Source organism: Schistocerca piceifrons, chromosome 3 (genome assembly GCF_021461385.2).
Source record: "Schistocerca piceifrons isolate TAMUIC-IGC-003096 chromosome 3, iqSchPice1.1, whole genome shotgun sequence".
NCBI lineage: Eukaryota > Metazoa > Arthropoda > Insecta > Orthoptera > Acrididae > Schistocerca > Schistocerca piceifrons.
The window spans coordinates 115,002,335-115,014,144 of record NC_060140.1 but is presented as its reverse complement, the minus strand read 5'-3'; positions in this window follow the sequence as shown (position 1 = coordinate 115,014,144).

The window sequence follows — 11,810 nt, the reverse complement described above, 5'->3', positions numbered from 1 at the left end:
AGCCAATTTTTCTTCAACGGGTGCGGTGAACACACAGAATTATAAAGTGTGGGTCTCTTCCCCTCCAGTCACTGTGCATGAAGTTCCTCTGTATAGTAAAAATGTCACCGTATGGTGTGGCTTCACAGGTACATCCATCATTGCCAGATTCTTTTTTGAACAGGTTGGCACTCAAAGACCAAAGACTCGAAGTGAATACAAAGGCTTTGGAAAGGCAGGAAGATGCAGGAAAGTGGAAAGGAAGTTTACCGCAGTATAGGGTGGGGCAATGGGTAATGCTGTCCAGTCCCTATATGCAAAAAGGGAAAATGAAGAAGTTCCTCACGAGGTATCAAGGGCCATACCAAGTTGTTGAAATCATATCTCCCGTTAATGTTAAGCTTCAGCTGCCAACTAGAACGACGATAGTACGCGTTGGGCGATTACAGCCATTTAAGGGTTGCCCGGATGTGATTCCAGGCGTGTCACAGGAAGAAAGAGAGAGTGAAGAGAGGTGCTACACACAGAGGAAACCATGAAGATAGAGTACAACATGAAGTACTGTATGTTTTTTCTAGAAATTAGTAGAGTATTTGTAGTGTTCCCCCCCCCCCCCCCTCTCTCTCTCTCTCTCTCTCTCTCTCTCTCTCTGTTGGAGAAATAAATACGTTGGGAGTAAATTTTGCAGCAAAACCGTAATAAATATGCGTTGAACGATGTCAGAGTCATACGATTTCTTGTTTGAATTTTTAGTTATTGACAGTGCTAGGTCAGGAAAGTCGTGTTTATTGCACCAGTTCATATAATGTAAATTTAAGGATAAAAGTAGTCACACAATCAGTGTTGAGTTTACATCAAAAATAGTGAATGTTGGAGGAAGATCTGTGAAGCTACAAATATGGGACACGTGCACCGTGCAGTTATTTTTAGCTAGGGGGAAAGGAATAGATTGTCCAAGGGACATCATGGAGCCAAAATTGAACTTGCAGCAAGTCGGGACGCATTGGATCTTCTCCACCTATGATAATTTGGTAGTACTAGCAAGTTGTTTTGAGCAAGGAGTGTTTACGGAAGCGAAATGTGTAGAGCTCGAGGGGAGCGGAATTTTAATCAATGGAACTAATAGGACCAACTTTCCATCTGCCAGCATCAATTTCAGGAGTCACACAATTGAATGTTACGCAGCCACAGCTGTACTGGCCAGAAACCACTTTGGAGTTTTGCCAAGGCAGAATCTGCCCTTGTTAAATCAAACTCTGGAGCCAAGTCTGTTGAGATTTGTAAACCAGTTCATTATACAGCAAGAGGATTGCATATCAGCCGAACAGCTTGTTCAACATGTCGCGCAGTATAGGGAAAGGCAACAGCAAATAATAATCATTTTGAGCGCCTCTGTGCCAAGTGTCATCACAACCTTAACTTTGTTATGTGTTGTTTTCTTTCTGATCAGGCAGAGAGCTAATTCCAAAAGGGAACCAAGGGTACTCAAAGTCCCAGAGGATTGGATACCGAGGGCGTGAGACGAGTAGGTAACGGGTTGATCAAGCAGTGGTCATCCAGTAAGGAATTTTTACGTTTTGTTTTATGTCATCGTTTTTGATTTTAAGGGGGCACTAGACCACATTTAAGTTTTCTAGTAATAAGTAAGCATGTCATAAGTGTCAATCCAAACAGTTTAAGAGTTAGTTAAAGGACAACACGGGGACCGGGTCATTCCAAAGAGGGGAATAATGTATCGGCACCACAGTTTAAGATAGGGAAGTTAGATTTGGTGCAATATTTTGGAGCGCACAAGTTACAGCAAGGTGCGGGCAGGATTGTAGTAAGTTACGCTGACCAGCGGTTGCAAAGTGGAATGGAGGCCACAGGGGCCATCGAATTGCCGAAAAGAATAAATGCAGCGGTTCGCATGTCGCAAGCTATAGGAAGAAGGGGCCCACTGGTGCAACCGTGGTGTGGGGCGTACGTGACTCGGAGTGATGCGTTAGCGAAACAGAGCCATGAAGCCGAGTATAAATAGGTGTGGTTTTCTAACGAGATTCATTCAAGTGTGGCAGCTCTCCTGGACGGCGGGGCGTGTCACACTACCGGCAACACAAGGCAACAGATGAGGCGACAGCGTCCCAGTCCACTGCGGGTCATTGTTTCGACCCTTTGAGGCCGACGTGGGGTCTGCAGCCAGCCACAGCAGGCCACTCAGGTCGCTACCGCGGACAGTCGTCTCGGCTCCTGACGCACGCAGGAGACTTACAAGGCGAGGGCCGCAGGTTTGGACGCCGGAACGGGAGCAGTCATTGCCGCCGTATTCCCAGCTACGCCAGCCGAGGAAGAAGCAGCAGCGCGGCCAGCTATGGCTCCCAGTAGAGCAGTGCAGAGTCAACGGGGACGGTGGCCATTGAGTCAGCTGCTTCGCAGCCATCCTGACGTAATTGGAACTCTACAGCCGAGGTACAAGGCCGGCTCGACATAGTGCGTTGCACGGGCCGCTGGGGGTACTACCACAGCAACGCATGGCCTGTGATGCGGACCTAGGTCAACGAAGCTCTGTAGTGGATAAAATAAATAATTTGAAAAGCTCGGACGAGTTTTAATACGGCACCTCCTGGCACCCATCCACTACACCTGTATCTCTGTAACCGTTCTGGATATTTTGTTAGAGTTCTTTTTATTAGAAAGATAATTGCTTAATGATTACAATGGTATCCTCTGTTGGACATAACTGTGAAAGTTCTTTTACTGTCGCCTTTTGAATTTTTTATAATTTACAGAAAATTTTTACTTTGAAGGGTAAGGGGTAAGTCTTCACTGAAGTTGTTTCTTACCGATTTCTTTGTTACAATGTTTATTTCTATTGTCTTTGTTGCAATTATTTTTTATCACTTTCTTCGTTGCAGTTATTTCTTTTTACTCTCATTGTTGCAGATATTTCTTACACTTTGTTGTAGTTTTTTGTCAGTTTCTTTGTCGTGGCTGTTCAATGCAGGTTTCTGTACTGTAGTTGTCCAGTGCTAATTTGTTTACTGAAGAGACTTCTAAGAAACCTGACACCATCCAGTGAGTTCTGTGTTCTCGTGGGAATTTGCCAGTTGACACAGTTACAATGAGTTTTGTGAAAAGGACTGTTTGAAATGTCCTCTGCCTGGGGCTACAAGAGAGAAATGTGCTGACTATTTGCATATCCATAAAAGAGTGATATATAAGAGAAACAAAAAAAACAGACTTTGTCCAGATTGGGAATAAGTGTTCTCATTTGAAGACTCTGTTTCAAAGTGAAGATGTTTCCAGTGACGACTTTGTGTGTTCTAAATGTTTTGACACAAAACTGACAGTATTTGAACAAGGTGAAGCCTCCAGTGGTGCAGATGATGCAGATTTTGCATCAATAGAGCAAGAATTAAATACCCTGAATCAGTCAACTACACAGGGAGATGTTAGTCCTGTGAAGAAACCGCTGTCAGTGAAGTAAGCTCAATGAATCAAGAAAGTGCAGAGAAATTACTTAAGCTATGGATGAATACACTACAGTAAAACTGACCACTCTTCAAAGTAGAAATTCCACCTTCAGAAGAAATTGAAACAAAGCATTCTTGTACCTCTTGCCAGGAATTTTTCACAAATATCAATTACGCTGTTGAAAACTGTGCATTCTCCAGTGAAAAGGTGCAAGCTTTAACAATTATTCCAGAGACATTTTCAAAGAAAGCAATTTTGAATCACATTCCATCAATATCAAAGTACTTGGTAGACAAATCAAGAAATGTGAGGTCTGTAAAAGGAGTCTTTGGAACACCAGATCCCTATTATGGTCATCCTGTAGAAGCAGCTCAGGTTCAAATAGTGCAATCATTTAATATGGAAGATAAATAGGACTGTTCTCGCCAGAGTGCCAACAAAAGACACTATAACTGTAACAGTTGAAAGTCAAAAAGTTGTGAAGGTGAAGAGGTACATGACTCACAGTATTAAAGAAACTTTTGCCACTTATACGAGAAACTATACTACTTCACATATTGGAAGATCAAAATTTTATGCGCTATGACCTAAGTGGGTAGTTCCAAACCCACCTAGAGATGTCCATTTATGTGTGTACTGCGCAAATCTTGAACTTCACGTGGTAAGTTTGAGGAACTTACTGGAGCACATGACATATGACACCTTGGTTGGGCATGTGAAGTCACTAGTCTGTGATGTAAAGCAAGAGACTTGTTTGTTTCAAGAATGTGGTGACTGCCCTGGAAAGGGAAGACTGTCTTTGACAGTTGGCCTGGAAGATGCAGCGGATAACTATGCAGAAATAACATATGCAAGATGGGAGGAAAATATACTAATTAAGGAACCTGTTGCCTTTGAAAGTTTCATTGATGAACTTGGTAAATGGTCAGTGAAAGTAGTAACACATCAGCATCTGAAGAAATTGAAACAACACATTGCAGAAGTGAAAGGGTGTGTACAGTCTGAAGGAATATGTTTAGTGCTTCACTGTGATTTTGCTGAGAACTGGTCTGTAATTCTCCCACAAGACATACAAGGGTGTCGTTGGAGTAATTACCAGGTTTCAATTTTTACAGGAGTAACATATTGTCAAAACAAGACCACAAGTGTTGCAGTCATAACTTATGATACAGGACATGACCCAGCACATGCTTTGGTAGCAATGTGGAAAATTCTTCACCTGCAAACAGGGGAAGAGAAGATCATCATTATTTCTTACGGTGCTCCTAGTCATTTTAAAAATCATTACCACCAGTTTGAATTGAGTAAGTCACTTGTGCCAACCGACTGGGTACACAGTGCTGCTGGTCACGGGAAGGAACCTTGTGATTTTGTAGGAGGTCTGCTGAAGCACCATGCTACGAAATATAATCTTTCCAGACCAAATACAGCTGTGATTCAGAATGCTGGGGATTTTATGAGAGTCGTGAAATCGTACACATCCACAGCTCTCATTCTTTTGTCCAAAGAGGAAATCGAAGAATTCCGTGAGCAAAAAAAGAAGAATGGTCCAAACAAACTACTCCTGTGAAAGACATTCAGAAGGCACATTTTTGGACTCAAAGTGATGGATGAACTCATATAGCACACACTTTAAAGAGCAAGGAAGAAGGAAATTTGTTTGTTTGGCCAACACCTCAGAAACAGCAGGATAATATTCAGCTTCACAACCCGAGAAGGAGGTTGTCTGTGGCGTGTGTGTATGACTGTGAATGGTGGATTGCATAGATTATAGACACCAGTTATGGGTTAAATTAAACTGCAGTGAACTTTATGCTACCACATGGACCAGCTGCTGGTTATAGGTTTCCATCTGAAGTACAGCAACAACACCATCAGTGCTGACTTCCTGTTCACAATGTTTTGAAGATTGTAAGTGCTCCAGTTCCTACTGGTTCAACAGGAGGGCACCCTCTACATCAAAGGTAGATACTGAAGCAGTGGAACACATTTTTAGTTTGTTGACTGGCTCATTTCAGTACAAAACAGAGTGCACAGAATTTGTATATACTGAAACCTCTAAGTCTTTGGATCTTTAACATACATTTTGGAACCATTTAAAATGCTTGAAAAATGAGTTTCTTACTCATCTTTCAAAACCAAAATTATGTTAAATAAGGCTAGGTTTTGATTTTTATGAGCCTGTTGTGTGATAATGTGGTAACACAGCAGTTTTTATGTAGGGCAAAAATTTTAGTTCTTATAAAACCTGTTCAGCCTAAAAATGGAAGCTCTCCTTTTCAGGGAATGTAGAACTATATGGTACTAATAAACAGAATAAACATTTTATGGATTGGCATTTTTGAAAAAAAAAATTCCATAAATTATAGAAAAGTTCATAACACTATAGAAAATAACTTTGACAGATAAGTCCGAATGGAGGATTTCTTTGTAATCATAAAGCAGTTATCTTTAAAAAAAACCAACAAAATATCTGGAACTGCCCCAGAGATACAGCATTTTAAAATTTTTTCCAAAATTTGCATCATCAAAAAAGTATGCACAATGTCATCTTTGGAGGGCTGTATCTCTGAGCAGAAATTTTTTTGGAGAAAACTTAAGTCATTCATTTTTACATATGCTAAATTCAATAACATCCGAGACTATGAATGTAAGATTTTTTTCATAGCCTGCCTGAATTGATATGGACTATGCCATTACTTTTTCAAGAATTTTGAATAATGCTGTCAGAAATGACATTGGGTGGTAGCTGTTAGCATCAGACCGATCCCCTTTTTTATGCAATCGTTTAACAGCAGCACATTTCATTCTACCCGTAAAAATGCCCCGTTTCAGTGAACTACTACACATGAGCCTGAGATTCCTACTTATCTGTTGGGAACAAGCTTTTAGTACTCTGTTGTAAATCCCATCAATTCCATGCAAGGTTTTTCTTTTGAGTGGATTTATTATTTTCCTAATTTCAGTAGGAGAGATTGGTTGAATTTCACTTCTGTCAAATTAAATAGGTATTGCCTCTTCCATATACAGTCTTGCATTTTCTAATGAACAGGTGTATCCTATTTTCTCTACAACATATAAACAATTATTAAAAATATTTTCTACTTCTGATTTTTTATCAACAAACTTTTCATCAAATTTGATAGAAATGCAGTCTTCCTGTGCTCCCGGTTGGCCTGTTTCCCCTTTAACAATATTCCAAATATTTTTAATTTTTCATCATCAGAGGTGCTAATCGTAGACATAACAGGTGTATGTGAAACTAAGTTAATTGTTGGATGTTTTTACCAGCATTCAAACAAAGTCTATGATCAATAGTGTATAAATACTCAGATCATTCAATACTAGTAGGAGGCGACTAAGTTGCTGAGTGTAGACAGGGATGTCTATGGATTCATTGCTGGGAGTACATACAGACAGTCATACGAAATACTTTTGAACACATTTTCTGAAAACTGTCTTGAGTAGCTAGCTCAGCAGCCCACACGCAATGGAAATATCTTAGACCTTGTCGCTGCAAATGGGCTGTACCTTATCGACAATGTGAGTATAGAAACGGAGATTAGCAATCATGATGTCATCTTGGTAACTATGATTACAAAAATTAATAAATCAGTCAATAAGGCTAGGAGAGTGTTTCTGCTAGATAGAGCAGATACACAGTTATTAACATCTTACTTCAACAGTGAATTGGCATCACTTAATGCCAGTAAGATGGATGTAGAGGAATTATGGGCAAAGTTTAAGCAGATTGTTAATCATGGTCTGGAGAGTTAAGCGCCTAGTAAGTGAATAAAGGATAGAAAAGACCAACCATGGTTTAATAACAAAATTCATAAGATGCAGAGGAAGCAGAGGCTGTTGCACTCTAGGTTCAGAAGGGGATGCACAAATGATGACAAGCAAATGTCAGTAGAGATTCGTGCATCTGTGAAAAGATCTATGCGCAAAGTACACAACAACTATGAGCGTCGCATTTTAGCAAAAGATCTGGCAGAGAACCTGACAAAATTCTGGCCATTCGTAAATTTGCTAAGCGGGTCTAAGGCTTCCATTCAGTCCCTTGTTGACCAGTCTGGTGTGGCAGTTGAAGATAGCAAAACAAAAGCTGAAATTTTAAATTTCACGTTCAAGAAATTGTTCACACAGGAGAACCGTACAAACATACCATCATTTGATCGTCACACAGAGAAGCAACTTAAAGGTTTGAAAACAAATCACCAGGTCCAGATGGAATCCCAGTTCGATTTTACAAAGAGTACTCTATGGCATTGACCCCTTACTTAGCTTGTATTTATTGTGAATCTCTCACCCAGCACAAAGTCCCAAGCAACTGGAAAAAAGCACTGGTGACTCCAGCACGTAAGGAAGGTAAAAGAAAGGACCTGCAAAATTATAGACCAATATCCCTAACTTCTGTTTGCTGCAGAATCCTTGAACACATTTACAGTTCAAATATAATAAATGTTCTTGAGACTGAGTAGCTTATGCCCACGAATCACCATGGTCTTAGAAAGCATCACTGGTGGGAAACTTGGCTTGCCCTCTTCTCACATGATATATTGAGAGCTATGGATGAAGGGCATCAGGCAGATCCCATATTTCTAGATTTCCAGAAAGCATTTGAAACCGTACTCCATTGCAGGCTGTTAATGAAGGTACAAGCATATAGAATAAGTTCATACATACGTAAGTGGCTAGGAGACTTCTTAAGTAATAGAACCCATTATGTTGTCCGCGAAGGTGAGTATTCATCAGAGACAAGGGTAACATCAGTCCCCCAGGGAAGTGTGATAGGACTGCTGTTGTTCTCTATATACATAAATGATTTGGTGGCAGTCTGTGATCATTTGCTGATGATGCCATGGTGTACAGTAACGTGTCGAAGTTGAGTGACTGTAGGAAGATAGAAGAAGACTTAGACAAAATTTCCTGTTGGTGTGATGAATGCACTAGAACTAAATGTGGAAAAATGTTAAGTTAATGCATATGAGTACGAAGAACAAACTTGTAATGTTCAGACACAATATTAGTGGTGTTCAGCTCAACATAGTCGAGTTGTTTCAATATCTGGGAGTAACGTTCAACACAAGGTTGAACAAGCATGTGAAAACTTTGGTAGAGAAGGCAAATGGTCGACTTTGATTTACTGGGAGAATTTTAGGAAAGAGTACTGTTCGGGTGTTTGGGATCCATACCAGGTCAGATTGAAGGAAGACATCGAAGCAATTCGGAGGAGGGCTGTTAGATTTGTTACTGTTAGCTTCAAAAAAAACATAAGTGTTATGGAGATGCTTTGGGAAATGCTGGAGGGAAGGCAGCTTTCTTTTTGGGAAACACTATGCCGCAAATCAGGGATCATACAGAGGCATACATACAGACAGACGTTTTTCTGTTGCTTTATTTGTGAGTGGAACAGGAGGAGAAATGAGAAGCAAGGGTACAGGGTACCCTCCGCATCGCACCTTACGGTGGCTTGCCGAGTATCTACACAGATGTAGGTATGTCCCATAAACCTTTAATAACTGGATTTTTATTATATTTTCTTTTTCCAAAAATGTGACTGTATTTCAGAATACATTTTTTCTAATGATACTTATAATACAGAAGAACCTACTCATAATTTAAACAAAGTCTGTCGATCTTCATCAAAGTCATTAACATCTTTTAAGTTTTTTGAAAATGAACAAAACACTCTTTTGTAACACACTTCACTTACTATATGTCCAATACAGCACTGTTCATCCATTTTAGTGCATACCAATCAGTCTTTCAAATTTATTTGTTATTAAGTTTTAAAATTATTTCAGTTAATTAAAAATTACACTCTAACAGAGGCTTCTGTACAGACTACAAGAATGACACACCCATCAAATGTAGTGGGAGTACACAGTTCATATAGAGACTTGTCACTGACTACTGAGCTCCTGCGCAGACTTGGGGATTACAGAAGTGTCTGATTCCACCCATCTGCTTTGACCCATGACGTCATCAATGTGGCGGAAATTGCTATTCTAAGTGTCTTCAATATGGCACCTATGACAGCACTACATATACATGGCAACAAACACGAAAATACATATAAATAAGACAATATCATCTCCCTCCAAAAATACAATCAAACAAATGGGACAACAGTGGGAAATTAGGGGTTTTATGGTGGGAACAAGCTAAATATAATGGTAAAGAAAGCACACCACGAGCCCAAAACACACGAAATGATAAAAAAAAAAACACCTACAACTAAAACTACAAAAACTGAAGTCAGTCATTTCCCTTGACCTATATACACTCCTGGAAATTGAAATAAGAACACCGTGAATTCATTGTCCCAGGAAGGGGAAACTTTATTGACACATTCCTGGGGTCAGATACATCACATGATCACACTGACAGAACCACAGGCACATAGACACAGGCAACAGAGCACGCACAATGTCGGCACTAGTACAGTGTATATCCACCTTTCGCAGCAATGCAGGCTGCTATTCTCCCATGGAGACGATCGTAGAGATGCTGGATGTAGTCCTGTGGAACGGCTTGCCATGCCATTTCCACCTGGCGCCTCAGTTGGACCAGCGTTCGTGCTGGACGTGCAGACCGCGTGAGACGACGCTTCATCCAGTCCCAAACATGCTCAATGGGGGACAGATCCGGAGATCTTGCTGGCCAGGGTAGTTGACTTACACCTTCTAGAGCACGTTGGGTGGCACGGGATACATGCGGACATGCATTGTCCTGTTGGAACAGCAAGTTCCCTTGCCGGTCTAGGAATGGTAGAACGATGGGTTCGATGACGGTTTGGATGTACCGTGCACTATTCAGTGTCCCCTCGACGATCACCAGTGGTGTACGGCCAGTGTAGGAGATCGCTCCCCACACCATGATGCCGGGTGTTGGCCCTGTGTGCCTCGGTCGTATGCAGTCCTGATTGTGGCGCTCACCTGCACGGCGCCAAACAAGCATACGACCATCATTGGCACCAAGGCAGAAGCGACTCTCATCGCTGAAGACGACACGTCTCCATTCGTTCCTCCATTCACGCCTGTCGCGACACCACTGGAGGCGGGCTGCACGATGTTGGGGCGTGAGCGGAAGACGGCCTAATGGTGTGCGGGACCATAGCCCAGCTTCATGGAGACGGTTGCGAATGGTCCTCGCCGATACCCCAGGAGCAACAGTGTCCCTAATTTGCTGGGAAGTGGCGGTGCGGTCCCCTACGGCACTGCGTAGGATCCTACGGTCTTGGCGTGCATCCGTGCGTCGCTACGGTCCGGTCCCAGGTCGACGGGCACGTGCACCTTCCGCCGACCACTGGCGACAACATCGATGTACTGTGGAGACCTCACGCCCCACGTGTTGAGCAATTCGGCGGTACGTCCACCCGGCCTCCCGCATGCCCACTATACGCCCTCGCTCAAAGTCCGTCAACTGCACATACGGTTCACGTCCACGCTGTCGCGGCATGCTACCAGTGTTAAAGACTGCGATGGAGCTCCGTATGCCACGGCAAACTGGCTGACACTGACGGCGGCGGTGCACAAATGCTGCGCAGCTAGCGCCATTCGACGGCCAACACCGCGGTTCCTGGTGTGTCCGCTGTGCCGTGCGCGTGATCATTGCTTGTACAGCCCTCTCGCAGTGTCCGGAGCAAGTATGGTGGGTCTGACACACCGGTGTCAATGTGTTCTTTTTTCCATTTCCAGGAGTGTAGATCAAGTTCAACTATTGATACCAGAAAAACATCTACAACTACGAAAAACCACAACACCTCAAAAATCCAAAAACCAATCATCCCTATGCAAACTAAAAACATTCAATACACAAAACCTCACAACTCAAGTCACCACCAACAAATTCCAGCACTGCAAACTAGGCTAGTCACCCCAACTCCCCCACCCCCCCCCCCACCCCCCATGTAACGAAAAAGCCAAACCCATAAACCAACCAAAAAAAAAATTGATAACTCATTGAAAAATATTACAAACTTTACGTTTGGAACTACGAACACTGCCAAAGACATCACACATCCAACACCAAGGCTAAAATGATCCCAGTACAACAAAGTACACACACGCACACACACACACACACACACACACACACCATCAAACGTAACAAGACAACTTCTACAAACACAACCAACTCATAAGCTCCGCACTGTCCACTGAGCTGCTGTAAACACTTGTCTTGAGGACTAAACTCATGCACAAAACTGTAGCCTTCCCAATAACACGAAAATTTCACATGTTTATTATTTTACTTTTATCATTTTGAAGAGGCAATAATGTTCTGCTTAATTGAGGATAAACCCAGATGTAAATGGGCAAATCTTTTAACATAGAAATAAAGCAAATCTCCTGTTGTTTGAAATTTTG